Source organism: Gopherus evgoodei, chromosome 8, assembly GCF_007399415.2.
Source record: "Gopherus evgoodei ecotype Sinaloan lineage chromosome 8, rGopEvg1_v1.p, whole genome shotgun sequence".
Taxonomy (NCBI): domain Eukaryota; kingdom Metazoa; phylum Chordata; order Testudines; family Testudinidae; genus Gopherus; species Gopherus evgoodei.
This window is the reverse complement of record NC_044329.1, coordinates 66,659,752-66,678,641: the sequence shown is the minus strand read 5'-3', so window position 1 is coordinate 66,678,641 and position 18,890 is coordinate 66,659,752.

Below are 18,890 nucleotides of genomic sequence, written 5' to 3'. Positions count from 1 at the left end.
CACATTGTTGGAGTAGCATTAAAAAATTTCATAAATTTTCACTAATGGGAAAGGAGTCCAGGAGAGCTGACTATATTTTAAAGGAGACTTATTGAGGGTGCAGGAATAAATCATCCCAATGTGCAGAAAGAATAGTAAATATGGCAGGTGACCAGCTTGGCATAACAGTGAAATCTTCAGTGAGCTTCAACTCAAAAAGGAAGCTTACAAGAAGTGGAAATTTCAACAGATGACTAGGGAAGAGTATAAAAATATTGCTAGAGCAGGCAGGAAGGCCAAGGCACAATTAGAGTTGCAGTTAGCAAGGGATGTGAAGGGTAACAAGAGAGGTTTCTAGAGGTACGTTAGCAACAAGAAGAAGGTCAACAGGCGTGAAAGTAACTTAAAGGACTTACCGGTACCATGGAGTCCTGAGCAGGCGGCATGGCCTCAACCGGAAGAGGTGTGGGCTCAACCGGAAGCAGGGCTGCCCAGAGGATTCAGGGGGCCTGGGGCAAAGCAATTTTGGGGGCCCCCTTCCATAAAAATGTTGCAATATTATAGAATACTATATTCTCATAGGGGCCCCTGTGGGGCCTGGGCCTGGAGCAAATTTCCTCACTTGCCCCCCGCCACCTCTGGGCGGCCCAAACCGGAAGAGGCAGGGCCTTTAAATAATCGGGCCCTTTAAATCACCCCAGAGCTACCAGCTGCAGAGGCGGCTGGGAGCCCCAGGCTCAGGGGTGATTTAAAGGGCCCGGAGCTCCGGCCACTGCAGGGAGCCCTGGACCCTTTAAATCACTGCCAGAGCCCTGCCGCTGCTACGTCAAGGCTCTGGCAGTGGGGCTCAGGTGGTGCTTTAAAGGTCCCAGGGCTTGCCACAGCAGCCAGAGCCCTGGGCTCTTTAAATCACCACCGAAGCCCTGCCACCACTATCCCAGCATTTTGGCATCAGGGCTCAGGTGGCACTTTAAAGGTCCAGGGGCTCCCTGCAGTGGCCAGAGCCCCAGACCCTTTAAATTACCATGAAAGCCCTGCCACTGCTACACCAGGGCTCCGGTAGCAGGGCTTGGGAGGTGCTTTAAAGGGCTCGGGGCTCTGGCCACTGCAGGAGGCCCGGGTCTTTTAAATCGCCAGCCTGGGGAAGCCGATCTGGTCCGGCACGGTGTACTGGCTCTTGTCGGTATGCCGGATCAGATCGGACCAGCTTACTTTCACCTCTGAAGGTCAGGGAATGGGGGAGGCAACATAGTGATAGATGATGTGGAAAAAGCTGAAGTACTCAATTCTCCCAGACTACAAGGTCAGCTCCCAGACTACTTCACTGAGCAACACAGTATTGGGAGGAAGTGAGCAGCCCTCAGAGGTGAAAGAACAGGTTAAGGACTATTTAGAAAAGCTGGACATGCACAAGTCTATGGTTCCAGATCTAATGCATCCAAGGGTGTTGAGGGAGTTGGCTGATGTGATTGCACAGCCATTGGCCATTATCTTTGAAAATTTGTGGCAATTGTGGGAGGTCCTGGATGATTGGAAAAAGGCAAATATTTTTAAAAGGGAAAACCTGGGGAACCACAGACCAGTCAGCCTCACTTCAGTCCCCAGCAAAATCATGGAGCAGGTGCTCAAGGAATCCATTTTGAAGCACTTGGAGGAGAGAAAGGTGATCAGGAACAGTCAACATGGATAAGCCAAGGACAAGTCATGCCTGACCAACTGGATTGCCTTCTATGATGAGATAACTGGCTCTGTGGATATGGGGAAACCAGTGGATGCTGTTTATCTTGACTGTAGCAAAGCTTTTGATACGGTCTCCCACAGTATTCTTGCCAGCAAGTTAAAGAAGTATGGATTGGATGAATGGACTATAAGGTGGATAGAAAGCTGGCTAGATTGTCAGGCTCAAAGCGGAGTGATCAATGGCTCGATGTCTAGTTGGCAGCAGCTATCAAGCAGAGTGGGCCAGAGGTTGGTCCTAGGGCCAGTTTTGTTCAACATCTTTATTGATGATCTGGATGATGGGATTAATTGCACCCTCAGCAAATACGCAGATGACACTAAGCTGGGGGTAGAGGTAGATATGCTGGAGGGTAGGGATACGGTCAGGAGTGACTTAGACTAATTGGAGAATAGGGCCAAAAGAAATCTGAAGAGGTTCAACAAGGACAGTTGCAGAGTTCTGCGCTTAGGAAGGAAGAATCCCATGAACTGCTACAGGCTGGGGACAGACTGATTGAGTGGCAGTTCTGCAGAAAAGGACCTGGGCATTACAGAGGATGAGAAGCTGGATATGAGTCAGCAGTGCGCCCTTGTTGCGAAGAAGACTAATGGTATATTGGGCTGCATTAATAGGAGCACTGCCAGCAGATCGAGAGAAGTGATTATTCCCCTCTATTTGGCACTGGTGAGGCCACACCTGGAGTATTGTGTCCAGTTTTCATCCTTCCACTGCAGAAAGGATGTGGACAAATTGGAGAGAGTTCAACAGAGGGCAACAGAAATGATTAGGGGGCTGGGGCACATGAGAAGAGAAGAATGAGAAGGGATTTGATAGCAGCCTTCAACTAGCTGAAGGGGGTTTCCAAAGAGGATGGAGCTAGGCTGTTCTCAGTGGTGGTAGATGACAGAACAAGAAACAATGGTCTCAAGTTGCAGTAGGAGAGGTCCAGGTTGAATATTAGGAAATGCTATTTCACTAGGAGGGTGTTGAAGCACTGGATTGAGTTACCTAAGGAGGTGGTGAAATCTTCATCCTTTGAAGTTTTAAGGCCCGGCTTGACAAAGCCCTGGCTGAGATGATTTAGTTGGTGTTGGTCCTGCTTTGAGCAGGGGATTGGACTAGATGACCTCCTGAGGTCTCTTCCAATCCTAAAAGTCTATGAGTCTATGACCTGCCTTTACCATATCCCTTCTGAGGAAAAAAAGAAAATTGTACTTTCAGCCCGATACCTTCCAGAAGTGCCATATTTATTTTTTATTAAAAAGGTTGTTAAAGTAAGTAGTTTGTTACATAAAACAAATTTCCTTGGTTATGTTAGATTAAAATGGGTTTCTAAAATGTTGCATGTAGAGCTTTTTGGGTACAGGAATTTCCATTCTATAGGAAATTCCAACTTTTCGCAAACTGTTTAGAATTGGAGCAAATGACACAAATTCCATAATTTCCCATGAAAGAAATATTCAAAAATGTTTTGTTTTGATGGAGATGAAACATGTCAATAAAAAATTCATCAAAACAAAGTTGAATTTTATATTATATAATAATAAATATATTAATTTTAATATTGTAATATAATCTAAAACTCACAACGAAATGTGTTGACATTGTCAAAATGAAACATTTCAATTATTTATCTTAGAAAGTTTTATCAAAATTGACCCATTCCCACAGAATATTTGTCTTTGATGGGAAACACTTCTGTCAATTTTTTTTTCTACTTAGAGGGGATTCCTCATTGTGTGTATTGTTTCATGTGCATTACACATACAGTGTAATATATTTACATGTATTGAAAAGAATTTGTGCTATTGGACATGAAGATGTGCTGCAAATCTGTGGTTTCAGTTTTCAGGTCTAGACTATTATAGTCTTTCATGTTTTTTTCCCCTCAAATGCACAGCTTGGATTTAATTTGCTTGGTTAAGGAATAAAATTTTGGATCCCTCACTGTCATTACTACATGCTATACTAAATTTGTTTCCTGATAGCCTGCCATGTTAGCACCTTCCTACTAACTGGATAGGTCTTCGATAGAAAAAGATAACCGGTTACATCTACAGCTTCTTCTTGTTGCCATGACAAAGTTTTCAGTCTTTCTTCACAAAGGAACTTTTGCAGCCTTAGTTTTTCCAGAGTGTTGGCATCTAAACACTCTTCTTAGTGTATGGGCAATGTGCCTTAGGTGGCACGTGACCAGGATTCATCACCAAATTTGGTCTGCTGGTTGGCTCATTAGCTTCCCCAGCTGAGGACGGGTACTGACAGGAAGTGAGACTTGAATGATGATCCATGATGATTTAGACTGAGTCAAAACTACCATTCCTTGTGTACAGAAATGAACATTTTCATGGGCATTTGCAAATTTAGACCATGATCCTGTATTATGATCCACGCAGGAAGACTGTGACACCTGCATTGGGGCCTAAATGCAGTATGCGATCTTACTGTTTCTGTCAGAGATATAATGCCTGATCTGACATTTCCATCACCTCCTAAACCAATGTGTGATTCAATAGAGTAAACCTGAACTGCTGGTACACACAAAAGATACAAAGCATTTTTTTAAATGTATCTATTAAGATATATAAACAATTAAGCACCAATCCATGCTCTGGATGTTCTTACACAACAATTTTCACAGTATCTTAATAGGCTGCTTATCCATTCCATTATTAGATATACATATATTCACCAGCAACCATAGTAAACTAAGCATCTCTCACTGGCAGGTCACCTATAAAGTGCAATAGAAAACAGCCCTGTGGGCTAAACTCACACAGTTTGCCTGAGCTCTCATCATCATCATGGTTCCTGCAACTTTTCACAATTTGTCACATTTCTTTTATCTCTTACTGAGCTTCTTTGTCAGGCTGACATTGCCTTTGAATAGGGCAAACTGTCTTGAGCAGAAAGTCAAGCAAGAATACTTCCAGATGATCTGAGTTTATATGATTTCAGAGAGTCCCCCATAAGTAGACTAATAAAACAAACAAACAAACAAACAAACAAACAAAAACACATATTCAAAGAAGTCACACACTTTAGAATAGAAAGGCACTAAAGAGGGATGATGAGAAGAAATGAATACCAAAAATCAACATGACAGAAAGTTTCAATTTTTAGAAAGCTGAACTTATCATTTGTGGCAATTGCCATTTAGGCCAGCTCATGGCCTGTTTTAAAGCTGTTCCTGTCTATCCAGTACATGGCTGTACATTCTACAAATCCATCTATAATATCATAAAGACATAACTATTGAGAGATGGAAACAATCAACAATAGTTCAAAATGCTGAATAAAACCATTGTTGTTAAATTAGTGCTCTTTTATCATGCTGTAAGGTTTTGCTTAAACAGATTTCTGGCACTACCTGATCAGTCTGTCTGTGTTTTTCTCGCATAGTCTTCTGAAGGGATGGTAGGGTCAGACAACAACTTGCCATAGGAAGCAAGGAGCAGCACAAGCTACACGCTTACATCTACTGGCCCCAGAAGTCAGAATAACCGTACATGGGCTTAAAGTCCCTTTACATCTGCACTGGCTGTGGCAGAGCCCAAACTGTGCTACTTGCTGCTGTCCACTAACTTGTCTTTGTAGAAGACTATACAGAAAGGGAACAAGGTAGGTATTCTGGAGTAAGGAAGTGTGTCATCAAGTTCAGGGTGTAGGGAGGAAGCAAATATTTTCACTCCTCTCATCCCCCCAGAGTATCTAGCGGAGGGAGAGAGGAAATGGAAGTGATCACTGCCCAAAGCCATTAAAAGTGAGTCAGGATGGGAGAAGTAAGGCTACTGATGGATGCTGGACTGGGTGAGGTTCCTGGGCTGGAAAATGGTGGAGGGGGAGGAAAGGAGAATGCTAGTTTGGATGCTGATTGGGTTAGTGCCAAAGGTATTGCACTCTCAAACACAGATGATACTTCAAATTTTGAAGTCAAGAATGGTACCTAAATGGTAGCCAACTGGTTAGAGGAGAAAGAAGTGATGCCATAGGCTGGGAATGAAGCCGAGTGTATACTGTGAGAGACTTTTGCCAAATTTTGTGAAACCAGTGCATAAAATAGTCAAAACTGGCAATGTTCCTGGATCCTTGATTGCTTCTGGAATCCCAGGGGTCATTAGTAGCCAAAAGCTCCTTTTTATTAGTGTCTACCTAGATGTGTATGGCCTTTCAGAACTGGGCCTCAAAAGTAATGGATGTCATCACTTCTACACTGGTACTTCAATGCATTCTAATTTGTGACACATATGAAGACTTCTTGTAAATTACATCAGCTACAGAATATGGCTGTCCATCTGTTAGTTGGTGCTAGTTTAAGTAAACATATTACAACAGGTCCTCAAACACACCACTGAATTGCACCTACATATGAATACAAGGCTAAAGGTTTGACTCTGCTTTATAAGCAGGGGTGGGTTCTGGCTATCTGAGCACCCATCTCTCTCTCTCTGAGTCACCAGGATAATTGAAGTCCTTTGGGAAGACTGATCGCCGTTAGATTTAAACCTATGGCTGGCAGGACAGTCTGAATGGAGAGCAAATTGAAATGTTCAATAAAAATTGACCTTAATCTTTTCAAGGCATATTGTTCTATAAATAATAAGCAGATAATCTTTTTTTTTTTAAATTTCAAAGTTCACTTTGAAAAATTACATGGCATTGAATGTTTATACATTTAATCACACTAGGTCAGATTCCACCACACTCCCTACTGCTAAGTAATAGCTTACTCCACAAGGTGCCCCATTGATTTCAATCGGACCTCTAGAAAGGGTCAGAACTGAGGACCAGATTCTTATACCACTTACTCATATTGAATAGTATCTTACTCCATGAAAGAATTCATTGAAATGAATGGGACCTCTTCTGGAATAAGCTGCTATTCAATTGAACTCAGTGGGGCTTCTCTTGTAACAAAGTTCCTGCTTCATATCATAGAATCATAGAACTGGAAGGGACCTCGAGAGGTCATTTAGCCCAATCCCCTGCACTCAGGGCAGGACTAAGTGTTATCTAGACCATCCCTGAGAGGTATTTGTCTAACCTGCTCTTAAAAATCTCCAATGACGGAGATTCCACAACCTCCTTAGGCAATTTATTCCAGTGCTTAACCACCCTGACAGTTAGGAAGTTTTTTCTAATGTCCACCCTAAACCTCCCTTGTGGCAATTTAAACCCATTGCTTCTTGTTCTATCTTCAAGGCTCATAAATTCCAGACCTCTATTTTTTAATAAATGCTGAACATTGTAGTTCATTTGAAAAAAAAGTAAGTTTTCTCTCATTGTAAAGCAGCTAGGAATAGATGTAGTTTCAGCACAATGAAAATCAATGGGTAATAATACAAGATGTACAGAGCTTTGCATTTAGATTCATGGTCATATTTTAAGCAAAGAGATTAAAGAAGACACAAAGCTATTGGGCTGTACTCTTGTTCTTTCGGTCCTATATCCATTTTCAGGTTTTGTCTGTGGCATAAAGCCTTTCTAATGCTGAGATTTGTAGCCTTTAATGAGATATGAAATAGATAAGAAAGAACTGAATGGAATATAGCATGTAAATATCATGGATTACACCTTTAAAAATGAACTTGTCCTGAATTACAGCTGTAAAGAACACACATAGCACATTTTACACTTTGCTGCACAGGTTCTGAAAATTAAGTTTTATCATTTCTATGCATCAAGTTAAGCAAACTTTGCATCCCATAATGGTTCATTTTAGTAAAGAGTGAAGAATCTGAAGTTTACACATTATAAACCTATTTTCTTTATAACCAATGTCTCACTGTGTTATTGATAAGCAATGAATTCCTCATAATTTGTTTTGATGTCCAGGAGACACCTTTGTACTTTCCAGTTACAGAGGCAGGTTTTTTATCCATTAGGAAAAACAATTTTTGATATAGTAATCTTAAAAAAAAAAATTAAAGGTTTTCCCTCAGTGTTTAGCCTATTTAGCAAATAATCTGATCAGTTTTTAGGTAATTTTATATATATGCTATGCCAATTAAATATTTATGGCTTTGGTATAACAAACGATAGCTAACAGCAAGCATGCTAATTGAACTGAAGTGATATAATTAGTGCATTTTGAGGTACTACTTCCTACAGAGACAGTTGCTGGATTTTAGATGTTTAAGTTTCAGATTCACTTTGTAAAGCTGTTTCAAACAACTGTAAAAGTTTTCTAGTCATTAAGCAGTACTAATACACCTATATTACCCTCATTAATGTGCAATATAGAGCTTTTAGAGCCCTTAAATATACAGGGGTTTCACACAAACTCATATAATGTTAGATACTGTTGGTGACTTTATACAATAAGTGATTTAAAATTTTTAGGATAAGGTTTTTATATGATTTCTTCTTATTAATATGGACTTTGGTACTTTTCAAAATGAGTCAAAGCTCCATTTTTTACTCAGAGGTGGGAAAATTAAGGTGCCAAAGCTGTGGCACGAGGGCTGGTTCAAACCAGTTGGAACCGCCTTGTAACTGCCATCCCCTCAGAACTTTCCCGCCACTCACTCTTTATAAGGAACTATGCCATGTCACCACGGTGCTGTCCGTTCAGGAGGCAGCCGTGTGCGGTAGGGTTTGTGTGGGTCTTCGGATCAAGAGCTGTGAAGGATTTTGTGACACCATCAACTTACCTGCAATCCAGGGTCCTTTGGTCCACCAGTCAGCAACTTCGATTCCAGTGGCTTGCACCATAGAGCAGCTTATCACCATCCAGCAGCCGAAATCCAGAGTTTCTGATTAGCATTAGGCTATGCTGGGGATTTGTTTTGTTCTTGTTGCCAAGAGAGGGGAATATTGGGTCTGAGCTTCAAGCTCTTTTGTTTCAGTCCACTGTTTACTGAGTTTATGTGTTTATTTATGATTTTTCCCTTATGCCTTTCGTGTAAACCATCCTCAATACAATATTTACTGGTTTCAACCTAGCTTTTGTTTCTCCTCTTCATTCCTACGCCACACTTCTGAGGGAGGTTGGAGCGAAGGAGCTACTTCCTCAGGTGATAGACCCTGATAACAAGACCAGGAACCTGTACCTGTAAAAGGGAAATAGAGAGGTATATTGAGGTTCATTTAGTTTTGATTTTCCCTGGTTAGAATCAGGAGTGCTGCCAGCTTTTTTGGTGCCCTATGCGGCGGAAGGTCCCACCCACAAAATACAGCCCCCGAGAGACGCGGCGGAAGGTCCCACCCCCGAAATACAGCCCCCAACAGAGGCAGTGGAAGGTGCTGCCCCCAAAATACTACTGACAACCAGCACGGCCGAAGATCCGGCAGCCGCAGTTGCCGCCCTCCAAATGTTAGTGCCCTAGGCGACTGCCTAGGTCACCTAATGGGTTGCTCCGGCTCTGGTTACAATATATATATATATTTTAATCATTGGGACATACTTTCAGAGTGCCAAAATAGGCATATATGTCATTATAAAAATATAGTGAAATACACTTCATTTTTAGGCCCTGATCATACAAATAGTTACACAATTGCTTAACTCTAAGTAAGCAAGTTGTCTCATTAACTTTGATGGAATGACTCTTGCACTTAAGGACAAGCAGATGTGTGTTTACAGGATCAGGGCCAAACAGTTTTGCAACATGTTGTTCACAACAGAATCGATCTTTCTAACAATTTCAAGCTCTATTCCCAACACAGTTGTATCAGACTCATTTTGAAGACAAAAAAAAGCAGCTTTTCTTGGTTTCTGCCACCTACTCTTAGGAATGGGAGTCTCAGTTCAGGTAAAATATGCTGCTTCCTCAAACCCAAACTGGAAAAGTACTAAACTGTTTCTAAAGCACTGAGAGGTCCACAATAAATCTTTGCATTGATAATGAGAAGTGTCAGCTTCTCCTGCTGGTTTTCAACTGGTTAGCTGGAGAAGGAAGATTGTCACGTGTTACATTTTATACTAGAGCATCCAAGATTGCATGTATGTTAATGTAAAAGCATGCTACAGCTGTAAGATTGGTAGAAGGACTATTTAGGGTCCCTTTGCAGAAGGAGGTGGTTTATCAAGCCACCCTGTAGTTATAAGACATTGGGAGAGATAATCTAATATGGAGTGTGGGCCTGACCAGTGGATTCTGAAAAGCTAGATGGGGAAATGAAATGCCCAGCCATGCCCTGAACATGCTTAGAAGAGAATAAAAAGCCACTGGTTTTCTCCCACCAAGAGACTTAAAAGGAAACCTTCAGTCTACTGGTGTCAGAAGGAACATGTATCAGGGAAGTCCCACAAACTATTGACATATGTTTTGGCTAAGTATCCACAAGTTCTGATGAATATAGTTTCTAATCCACGCCAAAACTCTCAACCTTTTGTGATTTTGCTCTTCCCCTACTTGAACAAAAAACAGTCAGAACTGCTGTGAAAATTTATACACAAATTACTGTTGTATAATTTAAATTACATACATAAACACTCTTAAGAAAACATTAAGGCTGTAAAGCCAAGCATTCAAAAGTTAGAAAAGTGCAGAAGTAAAATTTGCACATGCAGCACTGCCAGGAGCAACTGAAAGGAAGTTCTACTCAGACCATACAGCCCTGGGCTGGAGCATCAGTACAGATGCAATGTTTAGAAGATTTACCTGCCAAAATTCTAGGAAGTTTCTAATGAGTATGTGCAAACAGAGTATTCAGAGGCTCTTAAATTGGACAAAGTTGGGTGAGCATAAATAGGAATGGTAAGAGACATACCCCTTCCACCAGGGCAACACACTCTGCCAAAAATATATAAAAAATCAAGACTATGTTCCAAAGCATTGAGGTTCTCAACTAAATGGCTGTAAGATTTTTTTTTTTTTAACAGGGGCAAAATCATGAATTTTTGCCTAACCTCATTTCTAAGAAATAGCTGAATTGTTTTAGCTGATGCTTTAAAAAGAAAATCAACCTGAGACTGACTCCAGACATGGAAAACTTGAGCTCCAGTGGCTTAAGTTTGTCTAATTTATAACATTCTACACTCGGAAGTGCCGGGCAACATTAACTATAGGTATGACTACCTGTGCAACCTAAACTCTAATCTCAGTTATGCTAATATGAATCTAGAATAATACAATCCTAACTGAATGCAATACACATTGTTCAACATTTTCAGGGCATTCCTCAGTGTTTGCACTGGAGGTGTTCACACAGCCATCTTGTTCACACTTTCTGCGTTTTGAAATCTTCTAACTGTAGTGCAGAAACAATGTTGTATGACTTGGATGAACAAATCTATACAAATTCAGTCACTAATCAGAAGAAAGGGATTCAGTCCATAGTTTGCTCAGCTCTAACAATGATGTTGTGGAAACCCTTTTAACTCCATTTAGAGCTCAGAGTATTGACATTTTCATGTGATATTCCCTATACTCTCAAACTGTCCTTGGCAATCCACTATACATGGTTGTTGTATGGTATGAAGTTGACCAAATATCAAATAGTCACAAAGAATCTTGAAGAGAAAAATAGGTGCAGTTTACTGCCAGACACAACAGAAAGAACCTGTACAATAAAAAAACTGTAGCAATGTCATATCCAAAAAACCCAACATCTTTAGTCTTGAAGACAATATTATAAAGACAACTTTTTCTGGTACACTTATCCATTACAGAACATTACAAAGAAACAAATACTTGTTTGTCAGGATAATAAAACAATTTTCCCTAATACTGAGTTACATTTTAATAACTTTTTTAAGAAAGATCTTATGACTGCTATTACGGAATTATTTGGCTAACAGGAGACAGTTTGGTAATTTATTACTTATTCCAGTGCAGCTCAGGTCTGTAGTTGAACTAGAGAAGCAATAACTGTTATCATTATATAAAATTAGGAAACAAAGTAGGCAATACAATATTTTTCATTTGGGTCATTTTAATTCTTCTCCAATTACACTCACTGTTTCTCTTACTGATTTTAGCTATGACGAGTGATGTTGTAGTTGAAAAAGCTATATTTCACTTATTAAATGGAGAATCACCTGTTTAAGTTGGGTATATAAAAGCACTTAAGCATGCCTGTAATTTTCACTCAGTTCCCTTGGTACCATATTATTACCTTCCATCTGCATCTGCTACTGTACACCAATGACTGATACCACTTTTTTCTGGTTTTAGAATTCAGATGTTGCTTTCTTGGCTTTAAAATTCAAGTGTTGCGCTTCAGTATATTACTTCAACTAAATTAATCACATTTAAATAAAATAGCATTGAACTGTCATGCCAGTTTTACTCACAAAAGACAGAAGTAGTATTTATTTGGTAGTAGTAAAAGACATAGTCAGAGGTTTCAAAAATCAAGATTCAGTAATACTTTGTATAGACTTTACCTTATACCATAGATTTTAAAATAGCTCTTTATTGTTGGGTTTCTATCATAAACCAAACTGTTTACAGGGGGAAAATCTCCAGCATTTTCTAGGCTTATTTTATCAGAACTTCTAAAGAGAGGAACACATACAAAAGAGCTTTAACACTAGAACCTCAGTGAGTACCTAGGGATTTTTGTTGTATCATGAGCATAAATGACAGACATCTTGAGGCTTAACTGCCATTTCTCTCTGAAGTCTACTATTTCATAATATGAAAAGTTCAGGGGTTGGGAGCAAAGATCAAGAATAATTTGAAACAACACCTTAAAGGCTTTCTTCTGATGAATGGGGAAGTTGGCCTTAGTAAGATATGGACAAAAGCATTTGTCACTCCTGCAAAGCAGGTCAGGAAAGAGCATATTCATACACATTTTTTTATTCACAGTAATCGGTAGTGATCAATTGACATTCAGAAGGTTAAGGAAGATGTCCTGTAGCACCTTTCTTAATTCTACACTCTGCTGTTCTATGTGAGGTATAAATATCTAAGACCTGTTCCTACAATCTAGTTAGTCACTGAAGTCACTGAGCCAAAGACTGCAGTTTGGACCCCATATTTCTCCAGACTACTTTCCTGAAGTATGGGAGGCAAGAAGTGGGCTTTCAAGTAGCAAAGTGATTATACACAGAATTGTTAGGAGTTTGGATTTCATGTATGGCAAATACTTTGCTACATTACACAAGTTGCCATAGTCACTTTATTTCACTATATAAATGGTAACACTAAGTTATTTATGTCTTTTTATGTAAAGATTAATAATAAATGGTTCCTTTGATAGGCTATTCAGATTATTGTTTGAGAGTGTCATCACATTACAAATGCATTAAAGTGCAGCAGAAATGAAATATCTGTTACCTCACTGCTTGTGATATGTCCAAAAAGCTTGGGTATTTTTTAATGGGTTGTAATATATTTTGTCACTATAAGTCACTTTCACAGCTGGCTGTGAAACAAATTGTTTAAACTATTCGCAATCTTTTCTCAAGCATTGAAACATCAATTAAGTTTCAATTCCTATATATTTCTTGACATTCGCCAAACTTTTTTTTTTCTAATTAGGAATGTCTGATTAATAAACATGTTGTGAGGATTGAATCCAGCAGCAGGGAGAGGAGGTAAGCTTGGCTGAGTGCTTGAAATGACATTAAAAAATTTCACACTTTTAAGAAAACAAGAAGTGAATTTACTATAAAGCACACAGTGCTCTGGCACGAGCCCCCCAACTACAGGGGGCCTGAGGGCCAGGCAGCCCAGCATCATCCAGCACCCCTGCCAGGGGGGACCGCTGTGGGGGACAGCAGGGAGGAGCCATTTAAGAGCCGTGCTGGAGGCGTGGCATGGGGTGCGCTTTCACAGCCCAAGAGTCTGGTTCCCAGCCCAAGAGTCAGGCAGACAGGTGAGGGGCTGGCTGGGGGTGCATTGTAGAGGAGGTGTGCGTGCTCCCCTGGTGGGGCGTCTGTCCTGCTAGCCTGCTCCTCTGGATGCCGGGCAGTGCAGGTGCAGTCCCTGGCATGCACTGCTGCTGACGGCCCCTGGAAAAAAGTGAGGGAAAGGGAGTTGCAGGCCAGGGGGTCTCAGATCTCATGTGCTGATGCTGCCATAGCTCCCTTTGGCAGCAAACAGGAGCAGCATCGGGCACGGATGCTTCAACCAGGCAGCCAGGTGAGGTAACCCAGCGGCTGCTACTGAGCCGCTCAGAGCAGGGGGCTGGAGTGGCCCCCCACACACCTGGCCCACCTGTCCACACCCCTAACCCCCTGCCCTGATTCCTTCACCACCCCACACAAACCCAGCCCTGACTCCTGCACCCTCCTCAAACACCCACAGCCTCCTGACCTCCCTGACTCCTGCATCCCCACCTACACCCAGCCCCTCCACATCCCCTGCTCTGACTCCTGCACTCCCCATCCCTACCCCCACCCTGAGCACCAAACGGGAGCTCCTGCACCCCTCGCACCAAACAGAAGCTGCCTCAGGTAAGTGCTCCACACCCCAACCTCCTGCCCAACCCTGAGCCCCCATCCTGGCCAACCCCCTGACCCCAACCCACTCCTGCACCCTAACTCCCTCCCAGACCCCACACTCAAACCCTGAGCCTCCTCCCACATCCTAACTCTTGGCCAGACCCTGCACCTCACTGTTTTTTTACTTTTTTTTTTTTTTTAAACAAAGTGCTCTTATCCAAAGCACTTTACAATAGTTAGCTAATGGTACAAATAATATTTGGAAAGATCATTAAGTGGTCCACTGAGACCCTTAGCAATTTTCAAGTGGTCTGTGAAAAAAAAAGTTAGACTGCAAAAACAATCAAGGTATTTCACTTTATTTTCATTTACCTCCTATTACTTATAATATAGGAGGAGGATGAGAAAATAGGAATGAAATGCAGGGGAGGAAGGAGTAAGGCTAGGTCTACACTGGGGTGGGGGGAGTCGACCTAAGACACACAACTTCAGCTACGCGAATAGCGTAGCTGAAGTCGGCATATTTTAGGTCGATTTACCTGGCCGTGAGGATGGCGGTGAATCGACCACTGCTACTACCCCGTTGACTCCACTTCCGCCTCTCGCCACGCTGGAGTTCTGGAGTCGACGGCAGAGCTATTGGGGATCGATTTTATCATGTCTACACTAGAAGCGATATATCGATCCCCAATAGCTCGATCACTACCCGCCGATCTGGTGGGTAGTGTAGACATACCCTTAGGATGTAGACATACCAGATCGGCAGGTAGTGATCGAGCTATTTGGGATAAAATCGATCCCCGATAGCTCTGTCGTCGACTCCGGAACTCCACCACGGTGAAAGGCGGAAGCAGAGTCAATGGGGGAGTGGCAGCGGTTGACTCGCTGCCGTCCTCACGGCCAGATAAATCGACCTAAAATATGCCGACTTCAGCTATGCTACTCATGAGAGAATGCTCTTTTTCTTGGCTGAATCCCAAAAATGAAGCTGTACACAGGACCCCACTAACTCTAAATCTGCCACTGAACAAAACATTATTAATATATTAAAGTAGTGCCTAAAAGCACCAAATTGAGATCAGAGCTTGGGACTGTACAAACACAGTCTTTTCTCGCTATAGTAGACAATGTCTTGTTAAGAGAGATTTTCTACTGACTTTGCTTACAAGTTTTCTACTTTGCTTCTTCCAAATTTAAACTCTACCATCTGCATGCAAATATTCATTTGACATTTATAGCCCACGTTCCACCATAAAACACAGAAAGACAGCCTGCCTCAGATAAGGCAATTGAGAGATTTATGCATTTCACTCTTAGTACAAATTCACATCAAAGGACACTTTTGTGCACTTCTATTATCTGCATAACCCTTCGTAACATTAACATGTACACTTAGTTTCCTACCCATCTAACTGCTTCATGGACTCAAATACTTTACATTAGCTATTATGTCTACATATTATCGTTTTCTCTGTCAAACGATGTATGAAAGTTAGAATCATTGCAACTTAATGGAAAAAGTCTTCTATTCACACCGTATATCAAAGGCAATTCTTGCTGAATAAAGGACAGTTGGATCATGATGATCTGTAAAACAACTACACTTGAACTCTGAGTAGACCCAGGGATTCATTATCCCATATGTGTGGAGAGAGTGGATCATGGTATGTAGCTTCCTTCACTTTCAGGGCAAATCCCACAGCAGGCTGTGGAGGGATTTAAAGGCAACAGAACTTGCATGGAGTTCCAGCTGCAGACGAGATATTCAGAGGAATTATAAAGTTCCAGAGCAGCTTTCTTGATACCATAATCCAGGAGTGTTATGGGACATGGGCAGTGCATCTATAACTATGTGAATCCGCTGCCAAAATTGCCTCCCAAGGAGCAACAAAAGGGCTGCAAACACTGCTTTAATTCTTAGGCTGTAGTCATGATCACTGAAGCACCCTGGATGTGAGAACATGGGACAGATTCTGCCCCACAACCACTGCACAGGAACCCATGGCAAATCCAGTTCACTAGAGAAGCACACTCATGAGATTCCTAAACTGTTGGCGGTTTAGGAATCTCATGAGGTTCAAATAATTTCCATTAAGTTTAGAGTAGACGAGGTTGAATAATCAATAATAATTTATTGAACAAATCTTCCCTTTTCTGACTTTTTGGGCAATGTCTGTGAAGACACGTTGATTTTCTCAAATTTATTGTCTGAAATTAGATAAATTGCTGCTCTTCAGAATCCAAAATTCAAGCCTTATTGCTTGCTTTTCATTGGCCACATAAGACATGTAATATTCTTTCCTTTCTTTAACTGGATGACCTTATAATTAGGTTTTGGGATCAAATGTTTGTGAAAAGTAAGTTTAGAATTTTCTTGCCACAGACATGCAAGCAAGAAAACTTGAAATGTGCTTTCTAGGAGCATTCATGCTAGTGACTCACTTGCATGAACATCTGCTGTCACGCTACAGATATAATAGAAATACCCTGGGTAATGGACCCATTTCATTCACTGAAGAGGATACAGGCAAAAATAAATCAAATAATTGTATGTTAAAACTAGAGGGATTTTTTTAAATTAAACTCTATAATAGTAGTAAGTTTGGCTAATGAGAGTTCAGATAACATCCAGTTAGATTATTGCTGTCCCTTCCAAAGAACTGTTTTTATTAAAGAGCTCAATTTGGCCCAAGCATCTATCTAAATGAAGATTTAGCTTGAAGTGATATGGCCAGGTGCTGGAAGACAGCTTTATATTCGCTTGATTTAATCCCCATTTGGTTTCAGTCAGTCAGCCCCTTCTAATTTTCTATGCTGGTTATCACATACAGTTTACATGTGGGAGGTTTTGGCTCTTTTAATTTTAATTAATTAAAAATATAGTTTGCAACTTCATTTCCTGAGTAGGGGGAGTCAAGAGCCCTCCAAAATCTACCACCTGTGACAATTAAAGACAGTAAAAGCCAACTAACCCAAAGAAACTGCTTTGCAATTGTCCCATTCATGTCAGTGGGAAGCAGTCACTCTGCATTCCTGCAATTACGTGGTACTAAGCAAATCTACAAGCACACCCAAGCCCTCTCTTGTGATCTAATGAGGACTTCTTCTGCAACTGTGACTAGATTCTACTGCAGCCAGAGAAAAACTGATAATAATAAACAAATATTCCCTTGAGATAAGATTTTCTAATCTGTTTGTAACAAGACAGCAGAAAAAGCTAAATCAACTCCGCAGTATACTCCTTGCAGGTGGTTTCTCTTGCCCCATCTTTTGGGATTTTATAAAAGTTTTCAGTAAAGGGTTTTAGTAAAATGTGGATTTTCCCTTTGTATTATCTCTTTAGTCTCCCCCCCTCCCCCGCCGTTAGGTCCTTTTTTATCCTCATTGATAGATTACTCCATTTCGTTTATATATCAGCAGAGTAGTCATAGACGTTTCTGCAGTATTTGCTCCACTCTTGTTGTACAAACCTGGGTGGTTATTTGAATCAAACTAGTTATGTACCTTTGAAACAATCATTAGATCTGTTTCCTGTGCACTGTATCTTTAAATTGCTGAGCACTCTCCCTGAATGAAGTTCAGCTCTGTGGCTGGTTAAAAAATAGGAAATGTTTTCTTTAAGTTGCAACTGTCTTCATTCCCCCATTTTGTTCTCAGAGCACAGCACAGAACAGACAAACTCTGCATGCTCCTTCAAGGATACTTTCAAGGAAAGAACATGCGGTCAGGCACAGGCCAGAGTGAGTGGTGACGAGTAAGCTGCAGCACTCTAGGAGGCCTTGTAAAATACTTCTGAGAAGCAAGTAACTAACCACATCCTCCAACACTGACTTACCTGCTCTGGCTAGTGATGGTGGCATGTATAGGTGGGGGTATTACAAATAATAAAGTATAGTTCATGGTTTTGGTGATGGTTAAGAGTTATTTTATCCGAACTGAATTGCCCACACTCATGAGGAATATACACAAAGCACATTATTTGCTGGGTCAGTTTCTGAGGCCATTACTCAGAGTATACTCAGACTCCTGATGAATTGAATGGAAATTGTTTCCTGAGAAAGGCCTGAATGAAAACTGAGTATGCGCTTCATAATCTTGTGTTCAGAAAATAAGACATTATATCTGGAAGTCAGGGAAGTCAGCTTTAAGTTTTAATACAAAGCTTTTCTCCAGCTGCTTAAATCACAGAAAAAGGAAAAATGCTCAAAACCAAGGAACCAAAATTACCCAATCTCTTTTATTCATTCACACATTCATTATATTTTCAATTTAAAACTTAGTGTTCCCAGCCCCCTAGTGTTTTATTGGTTCCTAGAAAGATGGGATATAAAAAGACAAGTCAGAACAGAAAGAGTCACTGCACAACTGTGGCTATTCAGACTTTTTTGTAGTTAAGGAGAACACTCTGGCATTCTGAGCTTGCTATTGCATTATCTCTGTAAAATTGTATTCCATGGGGAACTGTCCCAGAGAGCACCGTTATACAGTTAGCCCAAGTCTGAACATTAAAGAAAGACTCTCTAGGACTTCTCTTTTCATATGTACTTCATTATGCCACAAATGTGCAGAACCTACTAACATGGATATTTCAGATTTCCCCTTACAAAATGCAGTGTAGCAGACTTTCCATCAATCATTGGCAGTATGAGGAAGTGGTTGCTCCTATGGCAAATGCCAGCTGCTGTAAATGGACTGTGCAGTAGAGAAGTTGTAGCAACACCAGGTATTTCTGTATCGATAAACAAAAAACAGATTTTTTTTTTAAATAGCAATCAGTGGCAATTATTCTCATAATTGCACACATCTTTTCTCTTGCCCCAGTTTGTTTTATTAGCACAATCAGTAGTTTAC